Below are 22,117 nucleotides of genomic sequence, written 5' to 3'. Positions count from 1 at the left end.
ACAGATGAACGAGGAATGGCTTGGGTGCTCATGCATCCTCCAGCGCGCACGTTGGAGACGAGCTCGCACGAGCTATGCTTTTTTTGTCCCACCACGCCGCCCGAACCGGCCGCAGACCGACGGGCGACCCGCATATTACGCCATCCAACCGTAGCCGCACACATTCTGACAGCAACTCAACCAACCGGACGAAATTCGTGCAAACACGGCTATATTTCTCATAAACAATGACGGAATTCATATAAAATACCGGATTTTCATACAAACATGACGGATTTCATTACATTCAAATCAACTAAGCGGTGCTAGTTCTGGACAGCACATGTATATAATACCTCGCCTAAATGCTCGCCCGCCGATCCTTTTGTGTTCCTCATGTCCGGCAGCACGATCACTGGACTGCCGGGAGCCCCGGAGGTATATGCTTTAGCGCAAAGGACGACTCGCTTCCCTGCTTCCCAACTGATATGGTTGGCTGATGCCCAAGATGATGGTGGAAGGGAGCTTCTCCGCTTCCGTGGAGCCCATGCGGGGTCGACGAAGGTCCTCGCAACAAAAGGATCTGGCAACACACCTGCTGTGTACGCCGGCGTCGCTTCCGTGGTGGCCTTCATGGGACCCAAGCGATGGTGGCCTCCCGTGTTCTACTTCTCCTCGATGATGGAGGCGGACGCGGAGGCGCTGGCCATCGACTTGTCGCTCTCCACGCACCCGGATTCTGTCTCTTCTTGCATGGCGCGGCCGCCGGCATGGGAGTCTCGACCACAAAAACGGGAGACGGGGTCGCAGACACGGGAGGAGCGGTACGAGGCAGCGGCGTGGACGGCAGCGACAACGCTCGTGCGCGGCTCCTCGTCGAGCTGGCCTGGAGCGGTGAGTTGCTGAACCGCGCGCCGGCTTGGGGCGGCAACTGGCTCCGTTGGGCGAGGGGAGGGAGGTGGATCAGCGAGCCGCATAGCTCGTATCTGGCGGGCTCGGCGGCCCACCCAGCCGGCTTGGATGCAGGATAACTACTCTTCGTAAGCCATTGTAAGAGTGGACAAAATGGTGAAGGAGGAGGTAGGGGAGCGGCAAAGGGGTGTGATTCTTGGCCGACATTTGGCCTCGTTTAAATAGGAGATTAAATAGACGGCGGACGCGAGGAGCTCGGCCGGCGTTGCGTTTAATGCCGGCCCGGTCATGAACGGACGTGTGTCCAGAGTGGGTTTCTAGGCTTCCACACGGGTTTCATGGAGGCGTTTGAATGCCGCAAGGAGGCGTGTTCAGCCGGGCGTGCATCGAGTGGTGCCCTCGACTCTGACGTACGATACCGCGCCGTTCTTCCACTGACGTGTGGGATCTTTGGGTACATGGCCTGCATGTCAGTGACCCAACGCAGGCAGCGCACGACAGAGGAAATTTTGGTGGGCCAGGGCGGTCAGAAGCAGGCATTTCATAAACCGATGATTGTTCGTTGAGTGTGACGTCATCTATTCCATCTAGATAAGCCTACTATATAATGTAAGAGAATTTTAAAATTTTCATATATACGTTGATAGCCCGTTTGATACATTGTGATTCATAAAGACCGCTGCAAACATCAATGTTCTGCTTATCACAGATAAGATTGATTAAACCTTGCAGAAAAAGATAAGATTGATTAATACCCGTAACAATCCATGTCCTTAACAAAGGGTGCATGCACGTATAGGTTGAGCATGTGTCTTGCGTCGTGTGCGGTGTGCATGCAGGCGTGCGAGTGTTGCGTGCGTGCATGTGTATGTTTCAGTGTTGCAAGCATGCGTGCCTACGTGCGTGTGTTTGTGAGTGCATTTGTACGTGTCAGTGTTGCATGCTGCATGCGTGCGTGTGTTCGTTATGTGTACGTGTCAGTGTTGCACGCCTGCATGCGTGCGTGTGTTCGTGCGAGTGTTGCGTGCGTGCATGTGTACGTGCGGGGTGAGGTTACACGTCAGTCGAATGACTTTTTCATCTCTGGTCAGTAGATTTTCCGGCCGTTGGATACGAAATCAAGGGCCTGCGGTTTATCTTCAACCTCCACCCCCTGAGCCGCCAGCCACCGCCGGCCGCCGCTGCCCGCGGCCGGCCCACGCGGCCACGTCACCCCGCCCGCCCTGAAACCACTTCCCACCACCGGTCCGCCGCCGCCCCGACCATCCCTCTAGGCCCCCGCGCCGAGCTTTTTCTCCGGCGATTCCCACGCCACCGCCCAATCACCCACTACAAAAAATACACTTCCGTGATGATACGTGTTTGTCACAGTAGGTCGCGTTTTCTGTCATGCGTCACAGAAGTGCTTTCGTCAAGGGTGACCGACACGTGGCATCCACCGTAACGGGACGCCATTAAGCTATCGGGTCGGGTTTTGGATCCGATAACCCGTTAACAGCCCCGACCAATGGGGATTTTCCACGTGTAAAATCATCATTGGCTGGAGGAGACACGTGTCGGCTCATCGTTGGGACAGATGTCATCCACTCATTGGACGGAGGGCGCCTATGATACGTCGACACGTGGCACGGCCCAACAGAGGCCCATTCCTGTGAAAAGGTCGGCCCGTTTGATTTGGTCAAAAGGTGGCGAGCCGGCCCATGGAAAGTCTGTTAACGGCCTGTTCGCATATAGCCCATTTACAGCCCGCTAACCCAAGGCCCGTTACGCCCTATCTGAATTAGGCCCAGTAGCGTCATCTGGACCATCCAATATGATTCCAACCCGTTTTCACTTCTGGCCCATGTATGGCCCATGACGTATTTTGGCCCATATGAGGCCCTATGTAACTCTTGGCCTATTAACGGCCCGTGGTGAAACTGGCCCGTAATGAACAGTGTATCACTTTACACCCATTAACGGCCCATGGTGAAACTGGCCCGTAATGAGCAGTGTATCACTTTATACCCATTAACGGCCCATTATTTCGTTGGGCCGTTTCCAGCCCATGTTATCTTTCGGCCTTCTCAGAGCCCATTTATTCTTGGGCTCATTTCCAGCATTCATTTACTTACGGCCCATTACTGTCATTTTCTGCTTGTGGGCCAAATTCAGCCCGTGGTTATACTCGGCCCGTTTGTGGTCCGTTAATACGTTGGCCCGTTTTCATAGCGTCATCAAATACGGCCTATTAACGATGGCCCGTTATGGTCGGCCCATGAACGGACGATTCCAACTCTAGCCCGTTTACGACCATAATGCGGCCTGTTATTGGCCCATGTTTGGCCAATCGATCATACGGCCCGTATAAGGCCCATTGATGATACAGCCCATAGAAGGCCCATTGTTTCTACGGCCCGTAGAAGGCCCATTGTTTCTACGGACCGTAGAAGGCCTACTGTTTCTACAGCCCATAGGAGGCCCAGTGTCACTACAGTAAATATTAGCCCATGGTTATTGTGGCCTAGTTTTAAAAAATAGGTTATTGCAGCCACTAGCAAACCGCGGAAAAAGAACTGCACTGACTACAAGCAAACAAATAAACAAGACAACAAGGAAATAAATAAGCAAGCAACTTATGCTAGGCTATCACGGCTATTACACATATTACATCCACTGGGCATCAAAGTTCGCCACCAGTGCAAATATAGGGAACAAAGCAGCATATAAACGCCGCAGCAAAACAAGTCCAGAACTGAAACCACTTCAGAAGAGTTCAAGAAACAATATCCTGGGTACCCATAATGCTGGCAAGATGCTTAGCAAGCTTATTAACTTTCTCTTGTTTGGCGCTTAAATCCTCCAGCGCTTGCTGTTGCACAAGAAAGTACGCATCTGAATTCTGCAGGGACTTCCTCAGTCCTTCGGCTTCTTGCCACAGCACAGCTAACTGATGCCTTTCAGCTTGTAGCTGAGACTGAAGAAGCCGAAGTGATTCAGGCAGCGAGTTTGAAGAGCTTGTGCCAGCGGTACTGGCCAGTAACTCGAACACTACATCAACGCAGGACTGTGGGGTTTTTTCACTGTCTACAAGATTGTTTTTATCACCTTTCTTGGAGACCAACAGGGTTTTATCACTATCTTGAACCTTATCTGCATTACTTTCTCTACCATTTCATAGTGGGGTGCTCTTCTCCAATATTCTGTTTGCATACTACAAGAGAAACAAGCAGACACATCACAGGTTTAGCTTGTAGTATACGAAACTCATTTTGGTAAACCGGTTCAGTAGTAAGGTGGACAGGATAACAGCATGAAACAAACATATATCTATGTACTATGGTCACTGTATTGTCCATATCATTCTAGTTTATGTTCCCTAATCAAGATAGAGACACAGTTCAACTCATATATTTTTAAGACACAACAGCATAGACAGAATATAAGTGTGAGAAACTACACAGCATTGGCAGCACTTGTAATGTGCATCACATGAGAACATAACTGTTTATACAACTTAAACTGAAATCAACATAGAGCAAGAAGTTAGAACAGCAATCCAGTTAAAGAAATAGGTTTAAAACATACTTGTTGCGCCATTGGAGTTTCAATTGGATCCTTCAAATTTGAAAGTAGTTGGTATGAGTAAATACAGTGATGCAACAACAAAGGAGTATGGACCATAGCTACGGAATCTGACCTGAGAACAGTTGCTCTTCTGCTTTAAATGTGGAGTTTGGGTTAGCTGTGGCGGTCTTCGTGCTTTGGGCACTGCAGTAGCTTTACAAACTGCTCGTGTGGGGGTACTCTGTGGTGGACATGGTGCTTTGTCAACTATAAGTGGGTTACTATCCGCTGGGGTTGCGGTTAGATGGGTTGTAGCTGGTTCTCTGCCCAACGGTGTAAGTGTGCAATCTGGAAGAGTCTCGATTATGTGTGGTGGGGCTAGTTTGTGGGCCAGTACAACCATGGTTCTATCTGCATCGACGGGTAGCACTGTCTTTTGTGAAGAACGGGTTTTTGCTCCCTTAGATACTGCCATCACCCCCTCCAATTCAAATGGCTGATAAACAAGAAAAGAAATTGAACGTACAGACATTGTATGATAGACAGATGTGGTAATTCACATATATGTTGTTTAACCAAATAGGACAACATGACACAATTTCACATATATGATGCCTAACTAAACAGGATAGCATGACACAGTTTCAGATATATGATGGATAACTTAACAGGATATAATGGCATAATTCAACATATGATGAGTACCTAAATAGGATGACATGACAAAACTATATGATGTCTTTCTAAAATAGGTTGGGATGAAATAATTCACATACATGTTGTCTAAGTATGATGGTATGATATAATTGACATAATTGATTCATATACTAAGCAGCTGGCACTCGCATGTATGATCTCTAAACTAAGCAGATAGAATTCAATATTGTGCATATGATGTCTAAACTAAGCAATGCAAGACACCATATGCATCATATGAGAAATATAAACATTGCAACTTAGAGCATACACCTCAGGTGGGATATAGGACTGGTCATCTGTCTCTGAATCCTCCTCTGAGGAGCTCCCTGTAACCATCGAGACATGTGCTTCAACAGGTACCATTGCCTGCTCTGAAGACCTTGTTTTCACTCTAGATTTTTCCATAACCGGCTCAAATGGCTGATACACATGAAGAGTAGTTCAATATACACAGATTGTCGACAAATGGAATACGTAATGAAAAAAAGATGGCATGAGATAATTCACATATATGATGCCTGGCTCCATGGCGGTGCATAATTCACATATATGATAACTGGCTGAAAAACACGGCATTGCATAATTCACATATATGATATAGAAAGCAAACAGGAGGCATTCACACAAAGCATGTCTAATCTAAGCAGATGGCATGGCAATGCAAGACACCATATGCATGATATGAGCAATATAACCCAGCCAAGTTAGAGCATGCACCTCGGGGGGGGGGGATACGACTGGTCATCTCTCTCTGAATCCTCCTCTGAGGAGCTATCTGTAACCAGCAAGAAATTTGCATCGACAGGTAACACTGACTACTCAGAAGACCTTGTTTTCACTCCAGATTTTCCCATGACCGACTCAAATGGCTGATGCACAGGAAGAGTAGATGAATGTATAAACATTGTTCACAAATGGAATACATTATGGAAAAAAATATGGCATAATACAATTCACATATATGATGACTGGCTAAACAGGATGGCATTGCATGATTCACGTATATGATGCCTGGCTAAAGAAGATGGCATTGCATAATTCCCATATACTCCCTCCGTTCCTAAATATTTGTCTTTTTAGAGATTTCAAATGGACTACCACATATGGATGTATATAGACATATTTTAGAGTGTAGATTCACTCATTTTGTTCCGTATGTAGTCACTTGTTGAAATCTCTAAAAAGACAAATATTTAGGAATGATGGGAGTATGATATAGAAACCAAACAGGTGGCATTCACACAAAGCAAATCTAAACTAAGCTGATGACATATAAGATGTATAATGTAAGCAATGCAAGGTGCCATATGCATGATATGACCAACATCAGCATGCCAGGTTAGAGCAAACACCTCAGGTGGTAAACAGGCGTGGTCAGCTCCTTCTGAATCTCCATCTGAACAGTTATCTTCCTCTGGAATACAATCTGGAAATGTAGGAGGGGGGCACTTCGCCCACCATGGAGCGGCGTCTACATGACATTATATTCGCACGCAATGGTCTTCTCTTTTTCTCTACATGTTCAGTACGATTGTGTACAATATCTGACATGCATAATAAAAAAATAGTTAGATTTTGTAAGGCCTAAGGGGTGCATGCAAAAATCAAGACTGATGGTAGCAAACGAGTGGATGGATCCAAAACTAATGATAGCAGGTAGATTATAGCTTCAGTTTAAAAAGATAGACAATGGATCATCTATTGTTTGTTGCCCACCTAACATGAACCACATAGAAGACCCCAGATGAACCAGATAGTAGACAGATACTATTCGTTGCTGGCTCGATATGAGACCCATGGGCAATTCAAAACTCAAGATTGAACGATAAAGTAGCAGGTAATAATAACCGATGTATAACGTAAGCAAACACGAAGGACTGCGACCTCTCTTCTGGAACTGTGTAGTCCTCAGGTTCATCTGCCCAGTCGATGATGGTAATGCAGTTGGCGTGGCTGCCGGCAACGGGGAAGATGATCTGAGGCGGCGAAAGGAAGTCTGCAGGGGGGATCTCTGCTGCAGTGAATGCTTCTGTCGATGGTGCACCTCAGGTGGGGTGGATGACGGCACGGCAGGAGCAGGACATAACACACAGAGTTTTCTTTGACGCCCATCTGAAAATGAAGTAAATCTGTAAGGGCTCCTTAGAATTGGAGGATTCTATAAACGCAGGGATAGGAAAAACACAGGAATAGGATACGAATGCACGTGCAAAATAGAGCATTTGGAAACATAGGATTTCAGTCAACCTGGGTGTTTGGCTCACATGAATTGGAAGAACAGAGGAATGGAGAAACAAAGTGATGCGACGAGTGTACAACCTCTTTGGCATAGCCTTGTGGACCTCAGCATCATTGGGTTGGACGTGGAGGATGGTGATGATGCTGGTGTGACTGTCGGAGGCGGGGAAGAAGATCCGAGGCCTCTGGAAATGGCGCCGAGGGTACTGCTCCGCTGTGATGGACGGTTCCGTTGTTGGAGCAGCTCCACTAAGGTGTACGGCGACGAGGCTGAAGCATGACAAGACAGACAGCGTTAATCTGAAGTGGGACCCTAATATCATCTGCAATAGATGATGTAAAATACATCACCAAAAAGTGCTAGATGTAAAACGCATCAGCCGCGCCACGACCGCTCTGACAGATGCTGTAATTACTGTTCACTCTAAACTTAACTGAAGAAAATGAACTTCACAGTCAAAACTAAATTTTACTGTCGAAACTGATTGAACTAGTAACAGAGCATTGCAATAGATGTTTAGGGCGTTCGAGCACTAGTAGCAGAGAAGCAGTGATCTAAATTAGCAGACGCTGGAGCAGGGAACGCACTAGTAGAGAGCAAGTCGTGCAGTAGCACCGCGAGCGAGTGCTAAAGCAGCAACTCCTGTAGCTGCCGGAGGTCGTGCAGCAGCAGCAGCAGCAGCGCAAGCGAGAGCAAGAGCAGAGCAGCAGCATGAATGAAAGCAGGAGCAGTGCAGCAGCGTGACCAACAGCAAGAACAGAGCCGCAACGCGAGCGAGAGCCGGAGCAGCTGCAGCTAGTGCCGTTGTGGAAGTCGCCGCCGAGGAAGCAACGACATGGGGGAGAGACGCCGTGGATGATGTGGCCGGCGACGGCGCCGTCGATGGAGACACGCCATGTCTGCTCGGTATCGAGCACCAGCAGCCCCGTGAGATCGAATAAAAGATAAAATGCAGCGGTGAGTGCAGAACCTCCTTGGTGGCACTGAGTTGGCCTCGGCTTCATCGGAGGAATTGGTGAGGGTGCTGCTGTTTCGGTGGGGCGGGTCAAGATGGCGCTGCGGGGATTGAGGTGGCGCGATAGACGAGGCGAACGTTGGGGCAGCTCCTTGGAGGTGGAGGATGGGGCGGCTGATCCGCCGGGACGACGAGATCGACAATGGATCCTCATCCGGTGGTGGATGAGGGACGGCGAGCTGTTGCGGTGGACGACGTAGTCGGGGAAGAGTCTCCGGCTGGGCGGCGGTCGGGAGGCCGACAGAGGAGCGTGGGGTTTCGCGGGTTTTGGTGGCCTCGGTGTACGAATGGGGGGGGGGCGCGAAGGGGGAGGGGGAGCCAAGCTTAGGGACGCGCTTGTCTAAAATGTAGGGTAAGTTACCAGCGTACCCCCACCGGTTTTGACACCGCGACATGGAGCTTCATTTCTGGCTGAGGGGTAGAAGGGGGATTTCACGTGTCTGGGTTGCGGGAGCGATTTCAGATGAGGAGGGAGTTCTCGCGCGCGTCCAAATTTCGGGATAACAAGGCGCGGCGCGGGTTGAAGAAGCGGGAGTTTCAAAGCAGGTGAGACAAAAGATACTCGAGCTTGAAAAATTCGGGAGAACAAGGTGCGGATTCCTTGTTCGGCAGAACAAACTTAACGTGTAAAAAAACAATTCATACAAGACACAAGAGAGTCATGTCCCCTTTTACTATATTGCTATAGATGCCATTGAAAAAACTACAAGAAAAATGTAAAAAAAATCGGGAGAACAAGATTACCCTGCACAGTACCAAATCGATTCGCACTTCCCTCAACAACAACAAAAAACAAATCAATTCCCACCAAAGAAAGAGTAATGTCCCTTTTTATATGATTACAGATGCCATGATCTCGAATTTCAATTTTTGAATCCATGTTATGTTGAATTCGAATATATCGTTAGGTGACCTTGCGATTTATAATTGATTTAGTCGTACATTTTGATCTTCCATCATATATGAACATTTTACTCCACCATGTGAACATATATATTGTCGTCTACCATATGGACTAAATTTGAATCAATTTTCCTTATTTGAATACTTTTGTTGTCAAGTTATACAATAATTTAAATATTATCTTGATAACAAAAAACATACATATAGTAGTAATCATATTTCACTATGAACTACATGTACCATACGCTCTCCAGTTCAAATATTTGTATCCATTTTATGTTGAATTCAAATCATAGTACATTATTGGTCTAGGTAGCGAGATGTTTGGGATAATCAAAACCCTGTTTTCATATGTATAATTTTTGGCTGAATTGGGACAAGTTTTGGTATAAGCCTCTTGCAAAATCGGAGATTCTCTCAACAAGCCTCGTGGTTCCGAGAGGGAACGTGTCACCTTTGTGTGCGAAACGATATACGCTGCCTCCCCCCTGATTTTATTTACAGAGGCAACATAGAACTATATGAGTGCCCTGTTAATTTTTGGAATTATTTCGGGTTCATTTGGCCTGTTTATACATTAATTGAGTTTCTGGACTTTTAATGTGCATAATCTAAATACGAATTGCATGCACATGCTCCGGTGCACCAAAGTGGGTTGAAAAATCACATGTGTGTCCTTGGTTGAATTTCTAGGTCCCATGGAAGAAATGAGAATGAAATTCAAACATCTGGGCGTCATGACTCAGCGGAGAACATCGAGAAACTTTGATTTTAAATTCATGTAAATCCAAAACTCGCCTGGAAATCATGAAACTTGGCATGGTGTCATGTCATGGCACTAACATGTTGTGGTAAAAAATTGGGCCGATTTGGAAGCTCGTGGTTCAAAGAGGGAACGTGCCACCTTTGAGTGTGAAACGATATACGCTGCCCCCCTTGAGTTTCTTAACAAAGGCAACATAGAACTACATTAGTGCCCTGTTAAATTTTGGAATTATTCTCGGTTCGTTTGTCGTTTTTTATACATTAATTGAGTTTCTGGTCATTTAATGTGCATAAGTCAAATTTGAACTACAAGCACATGCTCTCGTGCACCAAAGTTGGTTGAAAAATCACATTTGTGTCCTCGGGTGAATTTCTAGGTCCCATGCAAGAAATGAGAATAAAATTAAAACATCTAGGCATCATGGCTCGGCCGAGAACATTGAGAAACTTGGTTTTAAAATTCTTGTAAATCCAAAACACGTCTGAAAATCATGAAACTTGACATGGATGTCATGTCATGGTACTACCATGTTGTGGTAAAAAAATTGGCCGAATAGGAACAGATTTTGGTATAAGCTTCTTGCAAACCGAAGCTTCTCTCAAGAAGGCTCGTGGTTCTGATAGTGAACGTGCCACCTTTGAGTGCGAAACGATATACGTTGTCCCCCTTGAGTTTATTTACAAAGGCAACATAGAACTACATGAGTGCCCTGTTAAATTTTGGAATTATTCCGGCTTCGTTTGGCCTTATTTACACATTAATTGAGTTTTTGGTCATTTAATGTGCATAATTCAAATTTGAACTACAAGCACATGCTCCCGTGCACCAAAGTTGGTTGAAAAATTGCATTTGTGTCCTCAGGTGAATTTCTACTCTCTCCTTCCATCTATATAGGTCCTAATGCGTTTTTCGAGGCTAACTTTGACCAAACGTTAGAGCAATAATATATGACATGCAACTTACACAAAGCATACCTTCAAATTTGTATGTCAAAGGAGCTTCCAATAATATAATTTTCATAGTATACATCTCATGTGCTATTAATCTTGTCAATAGTCAAAGGTTGTCTTGAAAAACACATTAGGCCCTATATAGATGGAAGGAGGGAGTAGGTCCCATGCAAAAAATGAGAATAAAATTCAAACATCTGGGCATCGTGGCTCGGTCGAGAACATTGAGAAACTTGGTTTTAAAATCATGAAACTTGGCATGGTGTCATGTCATGGTAGTACCATGCCGTGGTAAAAAAATTGGCCGAATAGGAACAAATTTTGGTATAAGCTTCTTGCAAATCGGAGCTTCTCTCAAGAAGGTTCGTGGTTCTGGGAGGGAACGTGTCACCTTTGTGTGCATAATTCAAATTTGAAATACAAGCACATGTTCCAGTGCACCAAAGTTGGTTGAAAAATCACATGTGTGTCCTCGGGTAAATTTCTAGGTTCCATGCAAGAAATGGGAATGAAATTCAAAATTCTGGGCGTCGTGGCTGGGTTGGAAACATTGAGAAACTTAGTTTTTTAATTCCTGTAAATCCAAAACACGCATGAAAATAATGAAACTTGGCTTGGTGCCATGACATGGCACCAACATGCTGTGGTAAATTTGCAGTCCGATTTGCGAAGGCGCACACATTAACAATCAACAAAGTCATTTTGGAACAAGTGCTGTCACGTTACAATCGGAAACACAAGTATTATTGAAACCGTGGGCGTTCTACTTACTAGTACCATTTACGTGCCGCCACGCGTCCCCATTTTTTATTAGCTAGGAGGCGCCGTGCAGGGTAGCTATTTGAGTACGAGAGGCGTGCGACCAAACCCCTGCGCGTGCTTATCGGGAGGAGAGCCCTTTGACCTCCATCTGCCGTCCACCTCTCTCCCAAGGTCTCCATTAATGGCGCCCGAGCCTCTGTTTAATGGCGTGGCTATGTCTCACTCGACTGAGATTTAAGAGAGAAAAAAGAAAATCTGAAAGCACGGATCTTGATGTAAGATCCGACGGACCTTTATAGCATCTACTGCAACTTATAGCAAGACTGATGAATATATAAGGACAATTAAATTTTTTTTGATCAAAGAAGGGCTTGCCCCTTCCGATTTTCATTACTGAAAACCACCACAATTCACAAGAAGTTCAGCACAACTCCAGCCTAACACGAAGGACTAAAAGCTACCCGATTGAAATCGCAACATCCCAAGAGGCCAACAAAGGCCAAACATCCACGCTAGAACCCAACATTTCACAACCGACAACACAATCCACATCCTAAACCGATTATTACATCAAAAGAAACCAGGAAACTGAAGGAAGCCCAGCAGCAACTAGAAGAACAGCAACGCCAGGGTCGCCACAGCAAGAGTTTTCTTCATTCCAACCTCGCAACATTGATCTTCCACAGAAAGATAAGGACGATTAATTATCTTACATAACTAGAAAGATAATTTAAAAATCCACATGCGGCTACGCCCGAAATACACAAGGGCAAAAGAAGAAGGAAGACAAGGATCTGGCTCGCTGATCTCTACTTTCTTGATGCGTTGCTGCAGGCCGCGGTAACTAGTCTTCGCGGCGAGCGGCGATGAGCTCTTTCGTGTCATGAAGACGCTGCTTGAGAACATCCACGGATTCCTCCACCAGCCTTTGGCGCTCGTTGTGGAGCATGTCATTCTCGTCCATAAGTTTCTTGACGATGACGCCGGTCATCTTCAACAAGGCACGGGTCTCCTCCTGCTGGTCTGCACTTCGGACGATCTTCTCCCTCAGCGGGTCGCGCTTGGCCCGGAGCCTCTCATTGCCCTCCCTTAGTTGCCGGATGATGCCGGTAGCCTGTTCAAACGAGGCTTTCATGTCGTCCTGCAACCTCGCCCAGCCGGAGATCTGATCCATCTGGCTATGGACGATCGCATGCATGTGCCTGTAACAGTCGTTGCCTGCCCGCGAGAAATTTTCCCAGGCCGCCGCGGCGCGGCGGGACATCTCTGCTACATTCGTGGCGCGGCGGGACATCTCTGCTGCTTCCGCGGCGTAGCCGGACCAGTCTGCTGCATTGACGGTGCGGCGGGACCTCCGTGCTGCTTCAGCAGCGCGGCGGGACCTCTGTGCTGCTACTTCCGCGCGGCGGGACATGTCGGCTGCTCTTGTAGCGAGGCGGGACATCTCTCGTGCTTCCGCTTCCATGCTCGCCTCTCCCTGGTGGCAATCTCTCGACCCAGAACTCACGCTGGCATGGCAGACGCAAGGGAAGGATGCTGAATGACTTGTTTGTTTTTGTGGATGAGGAGTTGAGGAGGAATGTGCAGTCATCTTGGCATACTAGTATTTATAACCAAGTACTAATACACTCCTAAGTGGGAAACCGTTTAGGTTGTGATCGGTGTGAACAGGTTTGCAATTCAAAATAGCATTGTACTAATACGCTCCTAAGTGGGAAACCGTTTAGGTTGTGATCGTTGTGAACAGGTTTGCAATTCAATATGATGGCGTGGAGTAATTTGGAATGTGACGAGATGCAAGCTCAAAATTTATTGACGGTTCTAGTTTCGAAGTGCGGCACTATTCCCGGATGGAGTACTTCTTTTTCTACTCCCTCCTTTCCGGTATTATAGGGCTTATCTCAAAATTTTAGTTTTTCCATTTTATAAGGCTCAATTTGGTTGTTCCCCAACACATGTTCAGATTCCAAGGTGCATTAAATCATTGCATGCAAGTATTAAGAGAAAATTGACCAATGCATGTACTTTATGCATGCATGCATTGCAATTAATGCATTGATAAACATAATTTTTCGAGAAAAACAAGAGCATTAATTAGGTGCTTTTGCAAACTACAAAAAATATTCCACCACTCACCATCTTGGTTGGTGAGACTTTTGAATTAAGCCCTATAAACCGGAAAGGAGGGAGTACTGCTGTGTACGTGCAATAACTGGCACCGTCGTATACATATCTTACGGTTAATGGGGCGTTCGACAGGAATAGCCGCGTGGCGAGCTCTCACACATGCGTCTGTTTTTTCTCGAAAAGGAGGATGATGACCCCCGGCCTCTGCATCTGGGAGTCACACACGCATCTGTAGCTACGAATTGTAGTGTTCTCAATCATCCGATTAGCTCTATCATGGATGTACCTATATACTAAAACATGTCTAGATACATCTATATTTTGACAAATGGAAGGCATGTATTGTGGAACAGAGGGAGTGCTTGTCATCACAATGGATAAAAAGGGACGTATCTAGAACTAAAATATGTCTACATACATCTCCTTTTATCCATTTTGATGACAAGTAGTACTTCTTACCCAAAGGAACTTTATATCCAACAGACACAAAATATCCGTTCGACTGTTGGAAATTACTGATCTGATGTCGAAGTAATTGCTGCATCGCCACCAAAACCCACCATTTCTTAAGCTAAAGTTGACCAAGGTAATCCCTATATTAGCATATTACTAAGATAAACAGAAGGCACTGTAGAAACATTTAGGACGTGAGCTTGTCAATCTGAATGTGGAGGGACACAAGCTTAGCCCCGACCAGCAGCTTGGGCGGAACTGTCAAGAAGGTCAGCTCCTGCAAGTCGTTGTCGCCGGGATCCTTGCTGCTTGTCACCTCCATTTCCACCTTGACAGCGTCGGTCGTGCCTTTGGGCTCCCCCGGCGGGCCGTTCGCCCACAGCTTGGCCACGTAGTGCGGCAGTGGGGACGCCCCCGCTCTGATGCAGACGACCGACACGGCGATAGGCGCGCCGATGTCGAGCACGCCGCCGACCAAAAAAACGCGCGGCGGTCCTCCTCCGCGAACAGGAAGAGTCGTGGCTCCGACAGTGGCACTTGCAGCTGGAGCACCTTGCCGTACTGGATCCTGTGCACGGGCATGGGATGCGCGGTGCTGATGTGGTGGTAGAGCACCGGCGGTGGGCCTTCGTAGCCGCAGACGGGCACGGGGCATTTGCAGGGCGCGAGCGGACACACGCTCTGGTGATCGGCGAGCTTGTGGTAAGTGACATAGAGCCCACAACCTTCGTGCGGGCACTCCACCCTCACCGACGAAAGGACAGAGTCCACCGCCGTGTTCGGCACATCAAAGCCACCGCCGCGCTCGCACTTCTGGCACTGCCGCTGGTTCCCGGGGCGCTCGACGCGGCAGTCCGCGCAGGCCAGGTGCCCTCCCTTGCACTGCAGAAATAAATTGAACAACACATCAATCAAGAAACCTGCACCTTGCTCAATCAGCCGAATGGACGAGGTGTATTCGAACCTCATACACTGGAGGCGTCAAGGCGCGGAGGCACAAGGGGCAGTGGAGCACGGTGAGGTCCATCGGGACCTTAGAGAGCTCCATCGTCGGGTCCTGTTCGGTCTACATGATCTCGCCCTCCTCGTGCACAACCATCTCTCGACTTGGCCCGGGGTATTACAAAGCTTTACCATCACATATTTTATACTACTTCAAGGTGCATTAAATCAACACATGCAAGTATCAAAAGGAGAGTCACGGCATGCATGCATGCGTTGTAATTAATGCATCGGTAAACGCAAATTATTGAAATATATCGCGTCAACTCATACATCAACGAGAAGTTTGATTATCCTCTCCCTCGCGGACTTAACTACACCTGCCTTTGGCTATATGACAGGTTGGCCACACACCTGTCAGGCCCACGTGTCATACACGCAAAGGCAGGAGCGTCCCTCCCTCGCCCATGAGCACGGTGGCTGGCAAGACTAGAAGAAGCTTTCGCTACATGCTCTCCCTCCCGCACGCGGTGGACATGCAGTAGTTCAATCGGTGTCAGATGGCCAGAAGCATACTGTAGTACTCCTCCAGTGCAGTAGTACTCCATCATTGTTCGACTTCCCGAAGAGGCGAAGAGCCAAGCGCAGCCCGGACGCTCGTGTGGCAGTTTCATGTGTAGAGTAGTCTAGGATAGCGTGTACCATGCCTGTAAGCTTAAAATTGTTGGGGTCGGCTCCATGCTATGTGGCCGTCTCGAAGTTTTTAAAAAATAAATTAAAATAGTCTTCTGGCCCTACCTGACACCCTGGTGATTGTAGTTTGCACGCTCATCTGGTCAAGACAGGAATATATATTTTAATTTGTTTTTTTCGAAAAGGGGGGACTCCCCGGCCTCTGCATCAGAACGATGCATACGGCCACATATATTTTAATTTGTGGTGGGTAAATGTTAGAGGTTGCAGCAAATATATTGTACATTGCGGGTCTTTCAGCCAAGTTTAGAGGCAAGCATGTGGGGCCAGTGCTATGATGTGTCGCGTCAACTCGTACAACGAGGAGAAGCTTGATTTTACTACACGCCTTCTCCCTCACCCATGCGCGCGGTTGCTCGCAAACGAGGACAAGCTTTTGCTTAGTAGTACTTCTACAACAAGCTATCCGTCCCGCTCGCGGTGGACGGACATGCAACAGTGGATTCGACACTGTAGAAGCAGTAGTAGTAACATCATTGTTCGTCTTCTCGAAGAGGCGAAGAGCCAAGCGCAAACCGAATGTTGCAGTTGTGAACATTGGAGCACACATATAGCCAGGCTCTTGCATGAGACAAAATTGCTATGTGAGCCCACTATTGTACTAGTACGTACAACTACTTGCTAGTATAGCCCTGTAAACCAGAAAGGTGTATTTGCCCTTCTAGAGATTTCAACAAGTGACTAGACTACACCGAGACGGATTACATATGGAGCAAAATGAGTGAATCTGCACCATAAATAAATACGTACTAGTTCTATCGTTTTCCTCTCCGAGGTGCACAATATTGAGTATACTGACTAGTCTCTTTTTGACACACATTTACGTTTTTTACACAGTACAGACGCAAGCGCTCATATACACGCGCATACACTCACCCCTATCAACGCACACACGCACGACACTATCATCTTGAAATTTACGAAGTCACCATAGGCACCTCGTCGTCGACGGGTCCATAGGTGCTTGAATTCCAAGGAGGGAGAGGGTAGCAGTTCCCGAGACGTTGAACAGTCAATGATGCATCCTCAATTACATGCAGAGAGAATTAATTGGAGAAGCAGAATAGAGCCAGCACGATGTGAATGCAACAGAGTTTGGACTCTCATATAATAAAGGCGCCCCACCACTCCAATCCATCTACTCCCAAGTCTCTGCGCAACACTGCTCACTCCAATCCAAGACCAAGTGACCAGAAGCCACAAGCACCTATGGAGGCGATGGACGCGAGCGGCAGTCGGCTATGCCAAATCATCCAAGGCGCCGGCCTGCGACCCCGCACCGCGCAGCGTTTCCAGAAGGTGCTGGCGACCGCAGGCATCGTAGCCCTCGCCGACGCCGGCTTCGCCTCTCGCATGGACGAGATGATGGTCAACTCCATCTGCAAGTTCACCGCCGTCAAGAAGCGCGCGGACGACCTTGCCATACTGCTCCAGCCCGCGTGCCCAGGCTCCTCATTGCCTGCCACCCTCATCGGCCTCCATGGTGACGAACTCTTTCAAGCCCTGGTGGCCATGCAGGTGCCGGAGGTCGCGACGAAGAATGTGCACCTCGAGGCCGCGCTCGCCGCGCAGCGCCTCGCCATGCAGAAAACCGTCGACCTGCACATCCACGTCTACGAGGAAATCGTCTACATAGGCCACTACAAGGCAAGCGAGGACAGAATGACGTTGGCCTTCTTCCAGCAGTTGGAATCTTTGGACGCCATTGTTCAGAAGCACGTCGACCTGGCCACGAAAGCCGCTGCTACTTAGGCGCCGTTCGGTGGGCCGGCGCCCCGAGTCGAGGAGGTGGACGTTGTCGATGGATGCATCTCTTCTTGCCTCCTGTAACCGGCACTGCATCGCCTCGTGGCCTTAATGTTTTATTAGTATAGTACTCCCTCCGTTCCCAAATATAAGTCTTTCTAAAGATTCCAGCAAGTGACTACTACATACGGAGCCAAATGAGTGAATCTACACTCTAAACTATGTCTACATACATCTGTATGCTGTATTCCATTTGAAATAGTATCTAAAAAGGCTTATATTTATGAAGGGAGGGAGTATATGGCATTTTTATTCCAGTCGTAACGTTTTCACTGTGAGGTGGGGCCGCAGTTGAGCAAACCCACCCAGCCCACCGGGCGTCGGCCGAGTTTAGAATTAGAAGAGAGAAACGAGGGAGGAGAGCTAGCTGTAGCACGGACGTTGTTTTCAGATGGGACTCGTGTTTATAGAATAGGAGTACTGAGCACTCGTGCCTATTTTTTTTGAGGGAAAAATTAGTCGTATGTCTAGTACCACTAGTTGGGTGCATGCGACCTATAGCTGTCATCACTTTAGGTCTCCTTTTCGAACCGTGGCTACGCTTCACAGTACATATTATTTCACGCATTTATCCTCCTATATGTACTCCTAGGCTATTTCTACGTGCTCCCATTCGCCGACATCTGGGACATAGAGCATCTGGGTCGTAGTGCATGCACGACTCGGAGCATATGCCGGGGTACTTTACATTTCAGACCTCACGAATTACATGCAAACCCCCTGCAGAAGAATAAATAAATGAATGAATTACTACATGAAACCGGATTATTTTCGTGGAAACCGGAGCACGTTCATTAAATTTTGGACATAACACGTTTATAAAAAATGACCGGACCGAAACCAGTCTAAGGGCCTCTTTGATTTTTCCCGCAAAAAAGGGCCTCTTTGATTCGCAGGATACTGAAAACACGGGAATGGGGAAAGTATGATGGCGGTGAACCGAGACGAGGAGAACTCTAACTCAGTTAGAGGTTAGAGTTAGATTCTAACCCTGAACTAACTCTAAACCAAAGAGGTGTATGGATGGCAGGGTTAGATTGACAATAAATGCTCTATCTCAATCATTTGACTACTTTGGACCCTATTTCCTGCCGGATTTGGAGGGTGCTTGGACGTTTTAGTTCCATGACTAAAAGTAGTGGGACTAAAACTTGCTAGCCTCACCCATGCTTGGATCCAAATACTAAAGAGACTAAAATCAAGTTAATGAGCATTTATTATCCTCCAAACCCTCCAATCCAGAACTCGCCTGTGTTAAAGGAGAGGAGTTAAGTGAGGAGAGAGAGGACTAATCCACATTTTAGTAGGGGTACCCCTGACTAAATTTTTTTAGTCTCAAGACTAGTTTTAGCCCCTCTTTAGTCAGGGGTGCTTGGAACTTTAGCCTCTTAAAGAGACTATTTTTAGTCAAACTAAAATAAGTCCCTTAGATCCAAGCACCCTCTTGGTGTGGCCGGCTCTTCTGTGGCCTCCTCCCGCTCACAATTGACATAAACGAACCATCTATACAAATCAAGCATGCAAAACATGATAATTTTTACTTTGTCCATACAAATGAGATATCCCACTTAAACATACAAGTCGTCAATCAAGCTTCACAAAATAAAAAAACACTTCATGAAACAAAGAATGAGCTAACTCATCACGAAAGTCATTCACGATAGGGAGGGAGCCCGGAGCCCCTCACGCACCGAGGGAGGAGCTCGCCATCGTTGCTGTGGAGGAAGGCTCTGTAGAGCCCAAGCCCCGGGAACCCCTCCGACGCCGGCCCTTGCGAGTTGAGGTCGACACCGACATTGGTAGCAGGGCCGCTTGCCACCGACTGGGAACTTAATCTTTGGGCCTCTAGAAATAATGCAAGCCTGTAACTAAAATACCTAGAAAGGTGAACTGAATCTTTGGGCCTCTAGAAATAATGCAAGCCTGAAACTGAAATACCTAGAAAGGTGAACTGAATCTTTGGGAATGCAAGCCTGAATGTGAAATACCTAGAAAGGTGAACTGAATCTTTGGGCCTCTAGAAATAATGCAAGCCTGAAACTGAAATACCTAGAAAGGTGAACTGAATCTTTGGGCCTCTAGAAATAATGCAAGCCTGGAATTGAAATACCTAGAAAGGTGAACTGAATCTTTGGGCCTCTAGAAATAATGCAAGCCTGAAATTGAAATACCTAGAAAGGTGACTTGAATCTTTGGGCCTCTAGAAAGATTTATTACCTCCTCAAGCAACATCAAACAATTCCATGCGTGCACCACAAATCTATACCAAGTTTGATCAGGATCTACTTTTCCAAATCAGAATTAGCGCTAGAGCAAGCAAGATCAATGATATGGCCGTGAGATAGAGAAGGAACGAACAAACTCACCCCTCTCGCGACCTCCCTGGTAGATGCGCCACCCCCGCGCACGACAAAGGGAGAAAAAGACTGGTGAAGGGGGGGCGGGGCGACCTTCGAAGGCCGGAGGGAGAGGGCGGCCGGAGTAGGGCGGCGGAGGCCGGAAGGAGAGGGCGGCCGGAGGAGAGAGAGGGCGAGCGGCCCTATGGGGAACAGAGAGGAGTCGTGCGAGCGGGGGGAGCGATCTGGTGCGGGCAGGGGAGATTTTTTTAGTTCTCTTTTAGTGGGCCCGAGGATAACTAACCCAATTAGAACCTCTCCACCGGGCTAGTTTTTTTAGCTGGGTTAGAGCAAACTAGATCAAACTAACCCCTCTTGTTTCGATAATTTGAGGCTATTTCAACCGAAACTTGCTCGAACTCAGGGATCCAAACAAAGAGGAGTGTTACTGTACATGCTACAGTGTGGACCGTAGCACATTGTTTTTTATGTCCATATCACCATATTGTTTTCTACTGCTGGTTCACTTGGCTACCGTGGTTCGCACTGCTGGTTCACTGGGCTGCCGTGGTTCGCACTCCTCCGACCTGAGTAGTACTCTAGTATAGTACTAGTATATACCGCATCATTCTGTGCTCCTTCTTACTACTCCGACATGTGGGAGAGCCAGCATCCGGGTCGACGTGTCATGCACCAGATTAGAGCGCGGAACAGAAGGGGGCATCACCCTGGTCGGGGCGCCAGTAATTCATGACTATAGTGAGTGGTCATATCACAAGTCTTTCTAGCAGTAACGCGCCGTCAAATCGCACAGCCCCACTCGCTCACCCTCCTCGCCTCTCTGTCAAACCGCCTACCCGAAAACTGCCGCGCATACTGCCCGGGAAAAGCCCCGCCCTCAACTTTTAACTACGCGAAAATAGTTCGAGCTTGTTCGTTCTATATAAATACAGTACTTACTGTATGTTTATTCACCCGTGGGGTTGTTCAATGAATGGAGGGGCGGGGAGCACAACTGAACAATACTGTAGTACTACTAGTAGTAAGTAGGAGTCGTACAGTAGTCACCTTAAATAGAGAGTTTTTTTAATGCCACGTACATAAATTGAAACGCTTGTTGTGGAGAGAAAAAAGATAATCACTCCACTATATATGGACGCAGGGGCCTGAGCGCTTGCTTTACTAGGGTTGCTCTCTTCATTCTGTAACATCCCAAATTTTCAATTTGGAATGTTATACATTAGATCATCATTGCTTAGCATATTTTATTGCATTTTGGCTAATCCTCGAAATTCTAAGCAGCTCAAGGACCCTCGGGAGAGTTGGGGGTTCATCAAATTATGAAACGAGGATTTTGGTTTTAATTATTTTTCACTCTGAAAAATATTTCATATAAAAGTATATGAGAGGAGAAAATATGACTTCTCCAAAATAATTGAGATATTGGAGGAAAAATATTAAAATCAAATATTCAATTTTTTTGGATCTTATTGCATTTTATTTGCATTAGAAAAATTTGCATGTTTTCAAAATTGCATTTTAGGGCCAACAAAATGTTCATCGCGTTCTAATTATTTTAATTAGACGGTGAAAATTTGTTTTGGCATTTTTAGATTTTTTTTATTTTTCTAGGATTTATTTTAGTTCGGCGTAATTTAAAAAAAACATTCGCCCGCGGACCGAACTGGGCCGAAGGCCCAGCCGGACCACCTGCCGCGCCGCCTCGCCCGAATCGTGGCCGAGCCGGACTCCCGCCGGAATCCGAGACGACGCCGCCGCCGCCGCCCGGGGTCGCCCCCTTCTCCAAGTCGGACGCCCCACCGAACCTATAAGTACCCTGCCCCGCCACCTCGTTCCCCACCCCGACACCGCCGCCCGCGCCACCAACCGCCGCCGCCATTGCCGAACGCCGCCGCCGCGGGAAGCCGC

Source organism: Triticum aestivum, chromosome 5D (genome assembly GCF_018294505.1).
Source record: "Triticum aestivum cultivar Chinese Spring chromosome 5D, IWGSC CS RefSeq v2.1, whole genome shotgun sequence".
In the NCBI taxonomy this organism is placed as follows: domain Eukaryota; kingdom Viridiplantae; phylum Streptophyta; class Magnoliopsida; order Poales; family Poaceae; genus Triticum; species Triticum aestivum.
The sequence above is the reverse complement of the archived record's forward strand: the minus strand, read 5'-3'. Positions refer to the sequence as shown.